The sequence below is a fragment of the Mobula hypostoma genome, chromosome 11 (genome assembly GCF_963921235.1).
Source record: "Mobula hypostoma chromosome 11, sMobHyp1.1, whole genome shotgun sequence".
In the NCBI taxonomy this organism is placed as follows: Eukaryota; Metazoa; Chordata; class Chondrichthyes; order Myliobatiformes; family Myliobatidae; genus Mobula; species Mobula hypostoma.
Genome location: NC_086107.1, coordinates 103,403,091 through 103,423,162, shown reverse-complemented (window position 1 = coordinate 103,423,162; position 20,072 = coordinate 103,403,091). Strand labels below are relative to the sequence as shown.

At 41.4% G+C, this 20,072-nt stretch overlaps 1 protein-coding gene across 9 annotated transcripts in view; it reads right to left on the bottom strand.

Annotated features, from left to right (window-relative positions):
- Nucleotides 1-20,072, bottom strand: part of LOC134354039 (myocardin-related transcription factor A-like) — a 238,553-nt gene that overhangs the window by 190,240 nt on the left and 28,241 nt on the right. For all 9 annotated transcript variants that reach the window (XM_063062719.1, XM_063062723.1, XM_063062724.1 and 6 more), the window contains exons 2-3: nucleotides 17,376-17,439; nucleotides 16,349-16,430 (exon numbers count right to left, since the gene is read on the bottom strand). The gene's annotated coding sequence lies outside the window, so the exon portion shown is untranslated. The remainder of the gene's footprint in view (nucleotides 1-16,348; nucleotides 16,431-17,375; nucleotides 17,440-20,072) is intronic.

The window sequence follows — 20,072 nt, the reverse complement described above, 5'->3', positions numbered from 1 at the left end:
AATTGTAGACATTCTATGCTGGCACCGGAATGTGTGTCAGGCTGCTCCCTGGTACTTCCTTAGGTTATGTTGGTTATTAACACAAGCGATGGAGGCCCATTGTCTGCAGGTCCACAGGAGTTTTGGAGGAGGGGGAAGAGAGTGAGTGAGCGGAAAAGAGGCCTGTTTTGCTCTTTTGTTGTGTTCTCTTGCTTGAGTTGTGCTGCTAAAAATTGTGGGCACGCTATGTTGGCACTGGAATGTGTGGCGACATTTGCAGGCTGCACCCGTATTGATTGTTAACGCAAACAATGGACTTCGCTGTATGTTCCAATGTACATGTGATAAATAAATGAATCTGAACCTGAACTCTGTGCTCAATGGGTTACAACTGACAGCAGGGGCTGTGGAAGGAACATGTACAGCAGTCCACAGAAACAAGAGATTCTAGATATTCAGAATTTAGTGCAACTCAAATTCTGGAAATAAAAATGACCAGAAAGAACCAGTCAATAAAACAAAACAGCAAACTATCAAGATTTATATGGTTTAATAATTAAAAGTAAAGAATGCTTAAACATAAATGAAGCACAGTTGTTCTGGCCTAGATCCTAATCTGTCTCCTGGATTAAGGTTAAAAATCAGGCATTTGCCCTGTCAAAACTCCAAACATGAACTCAGGAAAGGATATTGGATTGCTATGATTTGGCAGCAACTTCTAAGTTTTGGCAACTGTGGTTTCAAAAACATAGGTCAAAAGTGCTTGAAATAAAAGACTGGCTTGATTGTGTTGCTCAATCCCACAACTCTGCGAAACTCTACCAAAAAGCTTCAGCATGTGCATCAGTTCTTTTACCAACGTCCATACCTGCACATTACAAAGTAGTAAATGTGCCTGAGGTCAGATACCAATGCAGCTGCCACTGGACTCTGCTCAAAGGCACCAACCCATGGGGCTGGATATCCTTAACCAGACCCACAGCATAATGGTAGAGTTGGGATTACACAGAACAACCCAACTCACTCAGACGATTCACAGACCTCAATTACAAAAAGCAAGGACTTTCTCATTTTACTTTAATCAGAATGTTTTAAATTGTCATTTCAATGCACTTTTAAATAAGTTTAAACTTTTAAAAATACTTAAATCCTTTTGGAGCAACCTCAATGTCTTTGACCAGAGATAGTGACAAGCAGTCCAAAGGCTTTTGACAGCTGGAGGAAGGAGGCTTGGAGAATATCTGGGCCGGTGGGGTTGTGACAGTGCAAGAACAGATCCAGCATTCAATAGCCCACACGCTTCAGTAGACCTTGTGTGCCTGGGACTGCCAAGCAGGTCTTCAACCTAAAACAAGTTGTGTACCAGAACACAGTGGCTGAACAACTTTGAAAACTGCCAGAGTCAACTTGTGAAGGCGACACAGTGACACACTAGTAGAGTTACTGCCAAAGTAACCAATGAATCAGAATCAGGTTCAATATCACCAGCACATGTTGTGAAATTTGTCTTTGCAGCAGCGGTACCTAATGCAATGCCTAATAATAGAGGAATTAAAGTATACATACTAAATAGATAAATAAATTAGTGCAGAAATAGAAATAAAAAAGTAGTGAGGCAGCATTCATGGGTTCAACGTCCATTCAGAAATCGGATGGCAGAGGGGAAGAAGTTGTTCCTGAATTGTTGAGTGTGTGCCTTCAGGCTTCTGTACCTCCTCCCTGATGGCAGCAGTGAGAACAAGGCATCGCCTGGGTGATGGGGCATGACCCAAGTTCAATCCTGACCAACACACAAAATGCTGGAGGAACTCAGCAGGCCAGGCAGCATTCACGGAAATGAATAAACAGTCGACGTTTCGGACCGAGACCTTTCTTCAGGAATGCTGCTCAGGATCATGACCTACTGCTGTGTGCAGTTTTCACGCTCTTCCTCTGAGTCTGAGGATTTCCTCCCACATCCCAAAGATACCTCGTCTGCTCAGATGGACACTATAAAACAGCCTGTTACTGCTCACAGAATGCGGTGAAATTGTGGGGAGGACAATTTGCAGAGTATATTACTAAGGTAATAGAATTAATCTGTGAGATAACCTGGACTTAAATGAGCTGAAAGGCTGCTTCTATGTTGTACGGAAATGTGGTAAAGTAAAGAATAGTCTAAAGTTCTCTTCAAAATTCCAAGCAGCAAATGGGCATACCTGCTGATATAGTTATTCCATAGGGATTATTATATAATGATGCAACCCCTTCACCCCAAGGTAAATTATTAGCCAGGCTAGGAACCTGGCTAAGCTGCAGGAGTGTTAGTGATGTCCCACAAGGATCTGTATTGACAACTATTCACTGTTCTTGAAAGCAACTTGGATATGATATGATAGAAAGCTGGTGATTACACAAAGAGCAGAATTTTAAACAGTACATAGAGATATTACATTTCAAAGCTATGTTAACAGATTATACAACTATGCAAAACCACAGCAAATGCATTTTAATATAAGCAAATGTGAGGTCATCAACTTTTGACCTGAAGAGGAACTAACATTTACAAGTGAAGAGAAAACCCAATGGTGGTCCAAAGAGACTGTGGTGCAGTCCATGCATACAAACTTAAATACCAGGACCGGTGCAGAAAGTAATAAAGACCATCTTTGGCTATTATACTCAAGTGCAAGAATTGAAGACAATAATATATTCTATAGTTTACATTTCTGGTTAGCCGTTGCTGGAGTATTGTGAACAGATATAGACACCACAACCAAAGGCGGCATACATTTAGTGTACACCTGTTCGTTATTGCAAATCAGCCAATCATGTGGTAGCAACTCTATGCATAAAAGCATGCAGACACGGTCAAGAGGTTCAGTTGTTGTTCAGACCAAACATCAGAATGTGGAAGAAATGTGATCCAGGTGACTTTGACTGTGGCATGATTGTTGGTGCCAGATGGGGTGGTTTGAGTATCTCAAAATGCTGATCTCCTGGATTTTCATACACAGTCTCTAGAGCAGTGGTTCCCAACCTGTTTTATGCCATGAATCAATACCATTAAGCAAATGGTCCATGAACCCTGGGTTGGGAACCCCTGCTCTAGAGTTTACAGAGAATAGCGTTCACAGTGAAAAACTTTTTAAAAATCAAGCGATTGGCAATTCTGTGGGTGCAAACACCTTGTTAATGAAAGGTCAGAGGAGAATGGCCAGACTGGTTCAAGCTGACAGGAAAGTGACAGTAACTTAAATAACCACGCATTACAACAGTGGTGTGCAGAAGAGTATTGGGCTACTGCCTAAGACCATGAACATACACAAAGTGGCCTTTGAATGTATTAGCCTCAGGAAGAAATGCAAAAAAGGTCTGTTTAAATGATGACTGAATTAAGATTTAAATTGAGAGATAACACGGGTTAAGGCTGCATTTCTTAAAAGTCATGCAGTTACCAGGAGTCTTAAAAAGAAATTCCTTTGGGTAGATGAAAAAATTTTTTACAGTGATTGAGTTAATAATGATCAGGCACAAACATCACCTGAATTCAGTAACATTAAATGTTTCCAGTTATTAAAAATTACAAACTTTTTTTTAAGCTTGATGTCTATTAGAAGTGGCCTTAGCAATTTTACAGGTTTTAACACCTATAATTCTTTTCCTTGATATTAAGAAACAACTTACAATGCTGTGCCAACCTTTCCCTCCTACATAGCTCTCTATTTTTCTTTCATCCACATGCCTAATTTAACAGTTTCTTAAACGTCCTGTATGTACCTGCCTCTAGCACATACATTATGGACATTTTTCTAGTAACAAAGGAAATTCTAAGAAAACCATTCAAGGGAAAATCGTGGCGCTTATTGGGGAGGATTGTCAGTTTAAAAAGTTTGTCCTGCTTCCAGTGACATCTACCAAAGAGCAAGAGTTTCAAAACACTAGGATTGCAATTTAATTAGCATTTACTCTGCACTAATGCATGCAAATTTCTGAAGTACTTTTCTACATTTACACTTGGGCCATGGCAAGACACAGCAAAGTATTTGCATTGTAATTAAAAAGACCCCTGGTATTACACAAAAATATGCTGTTCTGTTTATCCAATAGTTTCACTGTGGATAGGAGTAATAACCAATACTTTGTCGCCGAACAATTGATACTAGAGCGTACAATCATCATAGCGATATTTGATACTGCGCTTCACGCTCCCTGAAGTACAAATTGATAGTAAATATTAAAAATTTAAATTATAAATCATGAATAGAAAATAGAAAAGAGAAAGTAAGATAGTGCAAAAAACCGAGGGGCAGGTCCAACACAAGTCAACTAATACAAAAGTTCAAATATCAAAGTATATATATATTACTATACACTACACAGAGATGTGTGGGCAGGTAGCCAGGTGGTTAAGGCATTGGACCAGCTACCTGAAGGTCGTGAGTATGAGCCCCAGCCGAGGCAACGTGTTGTGTCCTTGAGCAAGGCACTTAATCACACATTGCTCTGCGATGACACTGGTGCCAAGCTGTATGGGTCCTAATGCCCTTCCCTAGGACAACATTGGTGTCATGGAGAGGGGAGACTTGAAGCATGGGCAACTGCTGGTCTTCCATACAACCTTGTCCAGGCCTGCGCCCTGGAGAGTGAAGACTTTCCAGGCGCAGATCCATGGTCTCGCAAGACTAACGGATGCCTTATTTTACACAGAGATTCATTTTCTTGCAGGCATTCACAGAGGAATACAATAGAATCAATGACAAACTACACCAAAGACTGACAAACAATGTGCAAAGGACGACAACCTGCAAATTTCAAAAAACAATAAATATATAAAATTGTGAGAACATGTTCTTCTTAAAAACCCACCCACTTCTCCTTATGTGATTAAAATCAATTAGCATAGACTTTTTTTTAAAAAGTGATTCCAACCATAAGGTGATAGGAGCAAGATTTGGCTTGACACTAAGTATGCTGCTTGCCCTCAAATTCCTAGACTCAAAGGAAATTATTATTTAGGCAATCTACACAAGTTATCATAACATCAGTAAATCAGGCCATTGCACATCAAAGGTAACAAGAGCAATATAAGGCTTATAGAGCCAAAAGAAGAGCTCTGCCACGTGTACTGATTCTTGCAGATATTCCTTTCACAGTTTTCTCATCTCGAGAGTGTTTGGGGAATCAGCATACCATAGATAATACAACTGTGTGAGCAACGCACACACAAAATGCTGGAGGTTGGCCAAGATGCTTCATCAGAACAGGAAAGAAAGGGGGAAGAAGCCGGTACAAGTTGAGAAAGGAGGAGGAGTACAAGCTGGCAAGTGGCAACTGAAACTAGGTGAGGGGGAAGGTAGGTGGGCGGGGGAGCGGTGAGTGAAGTGAGAAGCTGGGAGGTGATAGATTGAAGACGTAAAGGACTGCATGAGGAGGAATCTCATAGAAGAGGAAAGTGGATCATGAGAGAAAGGGGAGGCGGGGCACTAGAGGGAGGTGATGGGTAAGTGAAAAGAGAAAGCTATGGGATTAATTACTCCATGTTTTTGAAAAAAAAATCATAAAGCCAATCAAAATGTGACTACCATGTCTTGACAAAACTGGACCCTGTCAGTGGAGATGACAGCATAAAGGTCAATATCACTCAAACTTGTTGAGCAAAGGCAAAGACCCTGGAAATACTCAGCAGGATAGTTAGCACCCATTGAAAAAGGAAGTTCGTGTCTCAAGCCAACAATCTTGCTGCCAGAATGGAAAAGTGAGAAAGTAAGTGTGTTTTAGACTGAGAAACGGAGGAATGGAGAGAAGAGGGACCATCGGAGAGAGGGTACAGGCAAAAGCTGTCAAGGTAACCTTTAACTTTACAAAATGGCAGTGGAAGCCAAAACAAAAATTAACTGAAACGGGGAAAAATTGGTGGCCACCTGAAATTATCAAATTCAATCTAGGTGGCTGCAACGTGCTCAAATAGAAGATGAAGTGCTTCTTCATTGGTGTACAAACACAGAAATCATCTGACTTCAGTAATGTTTTGCAGGCATTAAAAACTACAAACTTGTGTTTAATCTTAACATCTATTAAAGTGGCCATAGCATTTTAACATAGTATATAGAAAAAGAATTCTGGCCGTTAAAACTAAAAAGTAGACTACTATGAAAACATCAACAGGCAATCTAGAGGTACACCAAACAAATTTAATTCAATCAAGAGGGCTTTAACATGCCCAGATGGAAGAATGAGCTGCTGTCCCTTTAACTTACAAAAAGCTTTGCCAGAACCATGAAGTAGACAAAAAAATAAGTCCGAGATGGGAGCAAAATGCAAGTGACAGGCAACTAGGTCAGGATCACCCTTGTGGATTAAACCAGAGGGTTATGCAAAGCACCAAAGGCAAAAAATTAAATTGGAAAAAAAAAATCCCAGTTAATCTCTGCTTCACCTGGTAAAAGAGGGAGGTGCTGCATTTCCCATGCTGGAATGGGAAAGAGCCACGAAAGGAAGAACAAATAAGGGAATTACAGCGGGAATGCTCAAAGGGAACTGGAAGAAGATGTGTGCTGGTGGAAACCCTCTGAAATGGTGCAACTTGGAGGATAACATTAGGGGCCACACGGTATTGCAGTGGTTAGCATAACGCTTCACAGCTCCAGCTGTAAAATTGCTCAGGGTTCAATTCCCACTGCTGTCTAGACAGTAGCTTGTACACTCTCCCTATGATCACGTGGGATTCCTCTGGTGGTCCAGTTTCTTCCCACATTCCAAAGACTCACGGGTTGGGGCCAGTAAGTTGTGGTCATGCTACGTTGGCTCCAGAAGCATGGCAACACCTGCTAGCTGCCCCTAACATATGCTGGCTGTTGATGCAACACTGCATTTCACTGTACGTTTGATATTTTGATGTACATCTGACAAATAAAGCTAATCTTTTTATCTGTTAAAAGGCAGATGACTGGGGAGGGGGGCATTGGGGAGAAAGAACAAGGAAGGGCAGAAGCTAAAATAAAAGTCAAGGGAAACCTGATCTAGTAGAGGAAGTGAGAAGAGAACTGCAGATAGAAGAGACACAGCTGAGAAACCTGCTAACTCTGATGGAGCGAAGCCAAGGTTAAGGAAAAATCCATCTCAGAAAATGCGAAGCAGCAGAACCGATCTGATATAGGGAGAAAGTGGGAGGGTAGATTGACACCTTTACAGAATGTGCTGAAGGAGGAGGTAGTGTTGAGATAGCTGTGGGCTAATAATGGATATTAGTCACAAACCCATACCCTAAGCTGTAAATAATGTCAAGAAATGAAAGCATCTAATATGGAACCTGACAGCAGAGCAAAAATTGACTGTAAAGATACTGAAGCTTCTGAATTCTGTACAGTCAATGCAAAGAGTTGGCAGAATGACAGGATTTATAGTGGTTACCTTGACAACTTTAGTCTGCAATTTATCTGCAACCCTCCCTCTTTTCTGTGCGATTCCAGCTCATTTGTTTTCTTACTTTGGTTTTTCCTCTACAAATGCTGCCCGATTTGCTGGTTGCTTAAAGCAATGAGCCTTTCATTTCAAATTTTCTAGTGTCTGTAATTTTTTTGCTCCAGACTTGGTGAGCACATTGTTGAAGTGACTGAAGTTGATTTTATGCCAGAAATGCATTGGCCACTTCATTTTATTTTTCTGGAATAATTACCTTACATCAAGGGAATTTCCTGTAGTTTGTCAATCGTCCTGTTCCCTCTGCTCTAAAAATACATTGATATTGTGCACTGTTTACTTACTAGCTGTGCCTAAATGCAGACCTGAATTCCCTCAGCCAGTAGTTTAGAGAACAGTGACAACTTGAGCAAATTTATTTTTAAATAATATATCCATGCACAAAACTGAACATGGAAATTAAACTAAAAATGAAGCCACATCTTAATCTAAAAATAGTTCTTAAACTTTGATACTTTATGTCAATTTAAGATTTGGTGAATAATCTCTATCCAAAGCAGTCAGGGATTTTTTTTTCATTCATTTATAATTTGTGGCAATATGGGTTGAATTCCCCTTAGCCGAAATGCATGGAGCCGGAAGTGTTTCAGATTTTGGAACATATCATGAGATATCTTAGGATTGCTATCATTTCCAAATAGTAAGTAGTCTGTCTTACACTTGTTCATCATACCTATGTACTGATGCAGCCGTTCAGTGTGATAAGTTTTTCACCAGTGACAATCTAGGAATCAATGAATTTCTCTGCTGCTTTGCAATCAGCAGAGGTGCTAGCACCACAAATCCTTAAAAATTTAGTGCCGTGCCTTCTGTTAAATTTCTGCAACCAGCCTGCTGAATATTCATTGCCATGATAAATCTTTGCTTGTTTCATGATCTGCGTATGATTAAGCGACATACTCACTCCACCACTGACAAATTCACTCTTTCAATACACATTCAAGATCTTCATTTTACGCAGTTTTTTCTATTTTTCATTAAGCCTTGTTCATTACATGTGAGGTCACTTCTCAAAACTGTCTGCGGTGCGCAGACACCTGTGCATTCCCTGGAAACCTTCCCAGCGCCTTGTGGAATTTCCCATTTTTGAAATTGTGGCAGCAATCAAACAAAATTCGGGATTTTGAAGTATTGGATAAGGGATGCGCAACCTGTTTTGTCATGCAAGATGCCAAGAGCACTTCCAATTTCACTGACACCTTATGAAGCAAAAATCACAGGTAAATAATCAATCCTGGGTACAGCTGGTGCACTTCAGTTTGTTGTTTATCCAAATTAGCACAGGTGAAGAAACTTAAGTGTCAGGAGCAGCAAACTCACCTCTCAGTTAAACAAGAGTTCGAGCTCCATTTAAGACTAGGCTGAACCGCATTGCCAAGAGGTGCTATCTTTTGTACAAGGTATCAAAGAGCTCAGATCCAATGATACAACAGAAAGGGCTGAAGACTTCCTCCCAAATTGGCCAGGATATAATAATTAACATCGTAGCTTCAAAATGAGAAAACAAACTCTGAGATGCTCTAATACGCAAGTATATCTGAATATAACTGAAGGTCCTAAAGGAATGCAGATTTCTCCATTTAACACCATCTTCCTCCCCTCCACACAGCACAAGTTATATGGGGAGACCAAGAAATGAACAACATAATAAATCAAGGCTAACGAGTTTTGGGTTCCGCTGCTGAGAGATTTCAATACCTTGTAACCTTAGTCAGACGGCCTTTGCTAAAAGGATTGAAAAAGTACAGGTACAGGTATATTAAGAGCAAAAGGATTGTAAGGGATAAAATTGGTCCTCTTGAAGATCAGAGTGGTCGGCTATGTGCGGAACCAAAGGAAGTGGGGGAGATCTTAAATAGGTTTTTTGCGTCTGTGTTTACTAAGGAAACTGGCATGAAGTCTATGGAATTAAGGGAAACAAGTAGTGAGATCATGGAAACTGTACAGATCGAAAAGGAGGAGGTCCTTGCTGTCTTGAGGAAAATTAAAGTGGATAAATCCCTGGGACCTGACAGGGTGTTCCCGCGGACCTTGAAGGAGACTAGTGTTGAAATTGCAGGGGCCCTGGCAGAAATTTTAAAATGTCGCTGTCTACAGGTGAGGTGCTGGAGGATTGGAGAGTGGCTCATGTTGTTCCGTTGTTTAAAAAAGGATCGAAAAGTAATCCGGGAAATTATAGGCCAGTAAGTTTAACGTCGGTAGTAGGTAAGTTATTGGAGGGAGTACTAAGAGATAGAATCTACGAGCATTTGGATAGACTGGGACTTATTAGGGAGAGTCAACATGGCTTTGTGCGTGGTAGGTCATGTTTGACCAATCTACTGGAGTTTTTCGAGGAGGTTACCAGGAAAGTGGATGAAGGGAAGGCAGTGGATATTGTCTACACGGACTTCAGTAAGGCCTTTGACAAGGTCCCACATGGGAGGTTAGTTAGGAAAATTCAGTCGCTAGGTATACATGGAGAGGTGGTAAATTGGATTAGACATTGGCTCGATGGAAGAAGCCAGAGAGTGGTGGTGGAGAATTGCTTCTCTGAGTGGAGGCCTGTGACTAGTGGTGTGCCACAAGAATCAGTGCTGGGTCCATTGTTATTTGTCATCTATATCAATGATCTGGATGATAATGTGGTAAATTGGATCAGCAAGTTTGCTGATGATACAAAGACTGTTGGTGTAGTAGACAGTGAGGAAGGTTTTCAGAGCCTGCAGAGGGACTTGGACCAGCTGGAAAAATGGGCTGAAAAATGGCAGATGGAGTTTAATACTGACAAGTGTGAGGTATTGCACGTTGGAAGGACAAACCAACGTAGAACATACAGGGTTAATGGTAAGGCACTGAGGAGTGCAGTGGAACAGAGGGATCTGGGAATACAGATACAAAATTCCCTAAAAGTGGCGTCACAGGTAGATAGGGTTGTAAAGAGAGCTTTTGGTACATTGGCCTTTATTAATCAAAGTATTGAGTATAAGAGCTGGAATGTTATGATGAGGTTGTATAAGGCATTCGTGAGGCCGAATCTGGAGTATTGTGTTCAGTTTTGGTCACCAAATTACAGGAAGGATATAAATAAGGTTGAAAGAGTGCAGAGAAGGTTTACAAGGATGTTGCCGGGACTTGAGAAACTCAGTTACAGAGAAAGGTTGGATAGGTTGGGACTTTATTCCCTGGAGCGTAGAAGAATGAGGGGAGATTTGATAGAGGTATATAAAATTATGATGGGTATAAATAGAGTGAATGCAAGCAGGCTTTTTCCACTGAGGCAAGGGGAGAAAAAAAACCCAGAGGACATGGGTTAAGGGTGAGGGGGGAAAAGTTTAAAGGGAACATTGGGGAGGCTTCTTCACACACAGAGTGGTGGGAGTGTGGAATGAGCTGCCAGATGAGGTGGTAAATGCGGGTTCTTTTTTAACATTTAAGAATAAATTGGACAGATACATGGATGGGAGGTGTATGGAGGGATATGGTCCGTGTGCAGGTCAGTGGGACCAGGCAGAAAATGGTTTGGCACAGCCAAGAAGGGCCAAAAGGCCTGTTTCTGTGCTGTAGTTTCTATGGTTTCTAAGTAGATATCAAAGCAAATTATGGGATCTCACAATGATAAAACATGAATCTCATTCAAGTAGATGAGTCCTGATGAAGAGTCTGGCCCAAAATGTTGACTGTTTATTTTCCTCCATAGATGCTGCCTGACCTCCAGCATTTTGTATTGTGTTGTTCCCACAGATGAGAAAGGTGGCGATTAGAGTCGGAGTAATACAGCAAGGAAACAGGCCCTTTGGCCCAACTCACCCATGCTGGCCGAGATACCCACCTAAGCTAGTCTCATTTGTCCATATTTGGCTCATCTTCTTCTAAACTGTATTCCTGTCCAAATGTCTTTTAAACGTTGTATTGCACCTGCGTCAAACCACTTCCAAACCACGTTCTAGCCTCCCTAACCTCTCTTCATAACTCAGGCCCTCGAATCCTGGACAAGGAGCTGGAGGGCAACAGGAAAACCTTGGGACAACACAAGTACAATTCAAGAGAAAGAAAAGTAGAAAGCATGGAGGATAAGCACTGTTCTGGGTGAAACCGCTTTTTGCTACATTGGTATTCAGGATCTTCTTAGGATCGCCACCTTGTCGTGGTGGAGGGGTTTGAGAGTTCGTGAGATCCCGAGAGCAATGCCATCTGGAGTTCAGTCATCGGCTGATTAGCTCCAGGCAGGGTCAGCCATGGCGGCAAGGTCAAGGGGAAGGTTCCAGACAAAAAGCGATCCAACTAAGAGCTCAAAAGTGGAGCTGGCAGAAAATGATGACACATCACAATGGCAATGAAGGTGGAAGAAGGCTGCAGAGGTGAAGGGTCCCCAGTCGTCTTGCATTCCATGCCACTGGACCCTGACCTCGATACATCAAAGACCACGTGGTGGCTGCCCGTGCAACAGCCTCCCCACATTAAACAAAGTCACACCTAGGCATCTCCATCAAGGGAGTCCACCCTAACATCCCAAATTAAGTCTGTGAAGACCCACAACTAGGCATTGAGGAGAACATCATGCTCTACTCAAGTGATTTCTAGAAGAGTCAGGATTTTAAGAAATTAATTTAGAGCCATGCCTAGGATTACCCAAAATTTGGTAACCTTCATTCCTGACCCAAAAGCAAAATTCTATTTATTCAAAGAGTTTAAAACAACATTTACAGATAGCCAAACTGAAAAGTTCAGACCCCAGAATGAAAACAAAACACCAGATGTAAGAATATTTGGGTTAAAAAGTGCTGATCTGAGGATGACAGGAAAGCTGCTCTTCTGCTGAGAATATACAAAACCGGGTTTGTTGTTGTTATTTAATTTGATTCACAACAGGTTTCAACAATCCAATCTTGCATCACTCATTGGCTTTTGACAAAAGGATTATACCAACAAGGAATACATCCAGTTTATCGCTCTTCAAAACAAAACTATTAATCATACTTATTACAGAACTGGGAATGACACTTAAATACTTGCTTCACTTCCTGGCTAAGAGGAAGGCAAAGAAAATAATTAGCCAAGATTTCAGTTCCTAATCACCAGTGAGTATAGATTCAAAGTATATTATCAAAGTACGTATAAATTATACAACCTCGAGTTTCGCCTGCTTACAGGCAGCCACAAAGCAAGAAACCCGAAAGAGCACCCGCAGAGAAAGAGGGAAAAAAAACACAAATCATGCAAACAACAGAAGCAAGCAGCATCATTCTGAACCAAACTGAGTCCACTGACCCAGAGCCGGACAGGAGTAGGCCCATAGCCTCGGTCTTAGTTCATCATATAGTGGGGCAACTCGCACGAGGCTCGTAGACAGAAGCGCATAGCTGCCAGAGCAGTCTCTCAGCCTCTGCGCCACAGAGAAACAGGACTGAATATCATGCAAGATTTCAACTGAATCTACAAATATTCAGCATTTTAGGCTCATATAGGAATGAGGAAGTTGACTTGATGGGTATTTAGCCAGAAGACCAGAATATTGCTGACATCTGAGAAAAGAGGTGCAGATAAAAAGACCACTCCGCTCTATTAAGTACAAGAGTTTTATGATGAGTAAAAAGAATTACGTTATCAGAGTAATGCATCTCAGGTTGCTATTTGTCTACTTGTAGGTACTTAGAGAAGTGGTGAATTACAGAGATAACACCCAATTCTGTTTAGGGTAAGGCACTCAGGGACTTCAAAAAAAAGTGTTTTTGGATTTAATGTCACTGGTACACCTGTTTTCTCCGTCAAAGCTGTAAACCAATTCCTTTGCTATAACACTTAAAAAAGCCAGACGCGATTCATTGCTTTAAAGTGAATCTTTAATGCCTTTCTTTCATCTCCTTGATATGCCTTGTCAATTTCACTAATTGTAAAAGCTTACATTCACATAAAGCCTTTAAGTTGATAAAACCTCCCAGGGGATATATTTAATCAATCTAAATCACTAACACCAAGACAAAAAGGAAACAAGCTTTATCAGAATGATAATTCGAACGAGAGGAACTTGGAGGAAATGTCTGAGGTGAAGAGGTTTAAGGGGGGAATTTTTGCTGACATAGGACGCATGCCTAAGTGGAGTGTTGACAAGCTAATAATGATGAGACCTACTTAATAATGATCAGCTTGTCTGCGTTACCAATTACTACAAAATTCATAGAAGCGCTGTGTCAAAAAAAAGCCTCCTTGCCAAAGCACAAGTTTTACAAATGGAATTCACAGGATAGAGGGGAGAGTAGTAGTTCTGAGACGGCAGTATACTGGCTGATCAGTTTTCTAATTATTTTGTTCGATAAGCACAAATTGGCTATTAAGTGTTTAGTAAGAGCTCAAGATGAGCCCTTCCTTCAGCTCCTATGTTCTAAAGTAATTTCATCCCAATCTTCCATGATATCATACAGAATACAAGAACTGAAGAAAGGGCTCTTCTTGACCTCTTTCTAAACATTTAATACAGTCCTGAGGGGAAAAAACAGTACTGCGATTATTCCAGGCAGCATCTCTAGGAAGAGGTACAGTCGACGTTTCGGGCTAAGACCCTTCGTCAGGACTAACCGAAGGAAGAGATAGTAAGAGATTTGAAAGTGGGACTTACTATCTCTTCCTTCAGTTAGTCCTGACCAAGGGTCTCGGCCCGAAACGTCGACTGTACCTCTTCCTAGAGATGCTGCCTGGCCTGCTGCGTTCACCAGTGACTGTGATGTGTGTTGCTTGAATTTCCAGCATCTGCAGAGTTCCTTGTGTGTACTGCGATTATTCCTTTTAGATTGGCAGGATTTTGGCATCCTAGCAAGGGTAATTTTTTAACCTAAACTAAGAAACAACTGCAGGAAATAAGCCAACGGGCAAACCTGGAGTGAGACTGAGCCACTCTGCCTCTTGAACCTATTCCACTCTTCAATAAGTACATGACTGATCTGATTATAACTTCAACTTTGCCGACCTGTAGAAACCTTTCACTTTGAAAATCAAACATCTACCTCCTTCCCTCAAAAATATTTAATTTTGGTGTCATTCCCCTTTGTGAAAAAAAATTCCAAAGGCAAAACTCCAAAAAAAAACCCAAAAAAGTTTCATGCTCGTCTTAAATGGGTAACCCCCTTTCAAGAAACAGTGGCCCTGGCTCTAGACTCTCCCACATGTGGGAATATCCTCTCACATCTCAAGATCTTGTACAATGTAATCAAGTCCCTCCCTTCCTCAATTCCAGCAGACATGAGCCTAGTTTGCTCTCATAACTACTCATTTGAGGTATCATTTTCTAAGCACTCTCTCAACTACTTCCAATGCATTTACATTCTTCTGTAAATACAGGACACCGTACCACACAGGATCTCATGCAGGCTTCGTAACTAAAGCTTAACCTTCCTATTTTTGTATCCACTTCCCTTTGCAGTAAGTAATAGTGCAATTTGGCTTCCTAATTACTTGCTATGTTTACATTCCAGGCAAACACTTCATGCCAACATTCCTACATTCCACTCCATTTGCCAGATCTTTGCCCACTCCCCTAATTTATCACATTTTTGTTGCCACCCTGCCCTCCTCATAACTTATTTTCTACTACACCACTGGCCAGTCATCAGCAATAGCCAGCCAGTGGTGTAGTGGTGTCAGCATCGGACTTCAAGGTGAATGGTCCGGGGTTCGAATCCGGCCAACTCCGTGCACGCTTTCCATCTGTGCTGGGTTGAGTATCGAGCTAGCAACCCGGCCTCAAGATGCTAATGAAACGACAAAGTTGTCGGCCTATGTGCCACAAAACGCGGAAAGGACGGAGAGGAACAACAAGGTCACCAGCAAACACGAGGAAATCTGCAGACGCTGGAATTTCAAACAACACACATAAAAGTTGCTGGTGAACGCAGCAGGCCAGGCAGCATCTCTAGGAAGAGGTACAGTCGACGTTTCGGGCCGAGACCCTTCGTCAGGACTAACTGAAAGAAGAGCAAATCTCTTACTAGCTTCCATCCGTGCTGGGTTACGAGCTGGTGATCTCTTTGGAAGCTCACCCAGCAGAAGGCAATGGCAAACTACTGCCGTAACTTGCCTCGTACGCGGTTCCCTACTACGTCAGAGAGGTGTGGAGGGAAATCGTCCGCTTACCAGAGAAACTTCAGATGCAACGTACCTTTCCTTTCCTTATCCTGACTACTTCTATTCACCCTGCTGTAACATTGTTAATAATAGGTTCCAATATTTTCCCAGACAGATAGCCAACTGATCTGTGGGCTCTGTTTCACCTTTTCTCAACCTCACTATTCCCCCCACCTCCCCACCCTCTCCTGTGGAAAAGTAGTAACATTCAACATCTTAATAATCTAATAATTCTTCCCCAAATCTGTGAAATTTTGCAGGATTAAAACAATGTATCAAATATCTCATTAGCCATTTATTTTTAGACCCCAAAATAAAGTCCAATTGCTCAGTACCACTTCCCTCGAGGTTCGACTTTTCCTTTGTTCCACCCCCAATTTATAGCTATTTTGGGAAGGTATGCTCTGTAGTGAAATACTCCATTAATCCACACAAATAAACAGTGGGACTGCGGAGACTTAATCATGCAACAACACTCCCTCTCCCAGTCCCATGGTGCTGAAGTAACTCACTGCTCCAGTTGCACATGCTGTCCCTCCAACATGCCACAGCACACTGGTTTATTAATACACTGTCCTAGTTTTACACCAACAGTCCTGCGAGGCAACCCACAGGGGGATTTCAGATGCAAGGCACAGGAAGAACGATTTGTCAACTCTTTCCCATCTAATGACCCTTATCAAAAGCAGGTATTGCTTAAGGATGAAGAATCCAAGGCAAAGCTGAAACAGTTCAATGCGTCGTTTAAAGAAGTGGTTTAATAATTACTCTAATATTAATACAATAAGAAATGCCATGACTAATTAAATACCTCAATTTGTGTCAATTCAGCAGCTTCACTTGGGCGAGTCAGTAACAGTCAAATCCAGCACAATGTCATCACCACCACCACACTGGAGGAAAAATAATAGAGGCAGGTCTCATGAAACAAACTGCAGTTCCTTAACATTTGGAAATACAACTCTTATCAAAATTGTTTAATGTTATTTCCAGTATACAAGTATAAACAAGAACAAAATAATTGCAACTCTGGATGTAATGCAGCACAAAAAAGTAACAGAATAAGATAAAGAATAACAAAACAAATACAATAAATACAAATACACAGGATAGTTTATACATAGATTGTTTGTCCATAAAGTGTCTGTACTTAAGGTGACTGGCAGGAAATGATAAAGTAGTGGTGGAGGGGGATAAACTAGTGGGTGGGTGTGTTGATCTGTCTTACCGCTTGGGGAAAGTAACTCGTTTTTGAGTCTCATACATCAAAGTTGCTGGTGAACGCAGCAGGCCAAGCAGCATCTATAGGAAGAGGTGCAGTCGACGTTTCAGGCCGAGACCCTTCGTCAGGACTAACTGAAGGAAGAGTGAGTAAGGGATTTGAAAGCTGGAGGGGGAGGGGGAGATGCAAAATGATAGAAGAAGACAGGAGGGGGAGGGATGGAGCCGAGAGCTGGACAGGTGATAGGCAGAAGGGGATACGAGAGGATCATGGGACATGGGATCGTTTTTGAGTCTGGTGGCCCTGGCGTGGATGCTACGTCGCCTCCCACCCCCCCCCCACCCCGATGGAAGTGGAGCAAACAGTCTTTGAGCAGAGTGGGTGGGATCCTTCACGATGTTACAGGCCCTTTTCTGTATACATGACCATTAACAAGTTAACAAAACCAATGAGTAAGTGCATTTCACGATGCTGCCAATGAGCCCATTCAATATTAAACCGAAATTGCCCTGAATGTTCTGCAATCCTCAATATTCAGTGATTTTTTTTTTAAATACATAAACTACTTTTGCACATCAAGGTAGCTCCAAGCTACTTTTAAGATAAGTAAGGATACCTGTTTGGGTCTCTGGTTGTCTTCTTCCCCACCTTTGTTCCATTTTTTGCTTCTGCAACAAACCCTGTAAATAAAGGGAGAAAATCTCACCACGTGCCACTAGAATTCTAGGGTGCAACTTGATCTAAACCACAACACTCAGTGGCCACTTTATTAGATACCTCCTGTACCTAATGAAGTGGCCACTGAGTGTATGTTCATGGTCTTCTGCTGTAGTCTGTCCACTTCAAGGTTCGACATGCTGTGCGTTCAGAGATGCTCTTCTGTACATCACTGTTGTAACGTGTGGTTATTTGAGTTACTGTCACCTTCCTGTCAGCTTGAACCAGTCTGGCCATTCTCCTCTGACCTCTCTCATTAGCAAGGCATTTTGCCCATAGGACTGCCACTCATTAGATTTTTTTTAATTTATTCTCTGTAAACTCTAGGAACAGTCATGCATGAAAATCTAAGGAGATCAACAGCTTCTGAGATACTCAAACTATTCTGTCTGGCACGAACAATAATTCCACAGTCAAGATCACTTAGATCACACTTCTTCCCCAATCTGATATTTGGTTTGAACAATGACTGAACCTCTTGATCATGTCTACATGCTTTTATGCACTGAGTTGCTGACACATGATTGGCTGATTAGGTATTTGCATTAACAAGCAGCTGTTCAGGTGTACCGAAAAAAGTGGCTTCTGAGCGTGCAGTGGATTCCAGTTCATTGGGACACATTGAGACCAGTACAATTTGGCTCAATTAAGCAGCCGCCCCAATGAGCCAATTTCCTAGAAATAGTTAAAAAAGATATTCAAAAAGACAAACTGAGTAACAAATTATTTGAATGAAATATAAATTAGAATACTTCCAATATTACTGCAGAACATAAATCACACGTATTACTTTCTTCTGATTTTAAGTGAACAAAACCAGGGCAGACTCCAAGTGCAGATAACAGGCTGCCTTCGTACAATGTTGCTGATGATTGCATCCTCCAAATCTTCATTCTCATTGTAACATTCAAGATGATTGTCAGTACCTTCAAATTCTTTGTAGTTTCTAACTTGAAGTAGTGAAATAGTTTCATTTTTACTCCCGACCATTTCTGGCATCTCCAATTCTGAATGCTTGAGACCACTGTGAACAAAACAACTCCGAATTGTCTTAACTGCTTATTTCTCACCAACATTCAATGATAAAAAAATGACTGCCTTTTGGACACAAACACACGCAACTGACGCTATTTTAAAACTGCTCACTCGAAGCATGGTGTATGCAAGCACACGTGACTGATGCCAGTTATCTACAGTTCAGCAATAGACTCCTGTCCCAATTGAGTGGCAGGATGTCGCAAATAAACAGAGGGAATCCTGTTTATTTTCTCGATTAGTGATTGTTCTTTAACAGTTGTCCCAAACAAGCGGCTACCCGATTAACCGATATTCCCAATTCAGTGGACTACGAGTGCCTACCCATAAAAGGATTCCCCTTCAGAAGCTGCTGAAAACCAAGGACAAATATATTGACCAAAAAATAGTTTATGATTAATATTTTCCACATAGCAAGCCAGAAAACATTCAGAGGGAAGAAACACAAATACACAGAATCAAATTCCTGAACGAATCAATGCCCCCAAAAGAGCACATGGAAGAATTTTAACACGGGTCACCTTTTGCAAAATACCTCCCAGCAAACTTTGAATGCAAAAGAACCACAAAAAATATTTATAGTTCAGGGTTTAATTATTTTACATTTTGCAGTATTTAACAATTTGCCTTGTGTTGAGACATCTCCAATAGGCAAGGAAACAGACTGGGCACACCAGTTTAGGAAAGGTATCAAATGACAATGTCATAGAGTAATTAAAAAAAACATTAGATCTATTGTTCATTACGTGCCACATCATATAATTTAGAGACTTAAGATGTCAGGACTTAAGTCACATAACATTTATAGTGGCTTTTAACCTCTAGAGCAGGGCTCCCAACCTTTTTTATGCCATAGACCAATGCCATTAAGCAAGGGGTCCGTGGATCCCAGGTTGGGAACCCCTCCTCTCGACCATTGGGAAAGGAGAAATGGAGAAAATTCTAAGTGATTATACAAACCTAACATGAGTCAATCTCATCTCATCAGCTACCAGAAATAACATACATGGAATTTAGTTTCATAATGAGATATGGCAACAATTGATCAACAACCCCTTTCATTCACAATGCTGCACCTCAATAGTATTCTGTCACGGAAGGCATCTCAGCCAAGAACAGGTTAATCATTATTTGTTCCTCTCTGCACCTTGAGCAGCAACCTTCCCATTTCTTTAGCATTTGTCTGTTTTTTAAAAAAAAAAAGAGGCTGATTTACTAGCTTGACAGTCAATCCTCAACCAAGCACAGAAGGAAAGCATGCAAGATGCTGGCTAGATTCGAACCTGGGACCACGTGCCTCAAAGTCCCACGTAGATACCACTATACCACCAGCCAGGTGTATCATAGTACTGGCCAAATCAACTTCAAGCCTTTCCCGACATTCAGGTACATTCCTCCCCATCCCACCCCATCCATGTGCTCACTTTCATCTGTTTGAGACTGAATTTGTCTACCTTGTAACAGAGAAGCCCGAAGATGGAACCTAGAAGAAGGAGTCTGAGAGTCTGAGTGGGAGTGCCGAAAAAGAGATTTTTGAAATTTTCGTTATTTTTTTTCTCCA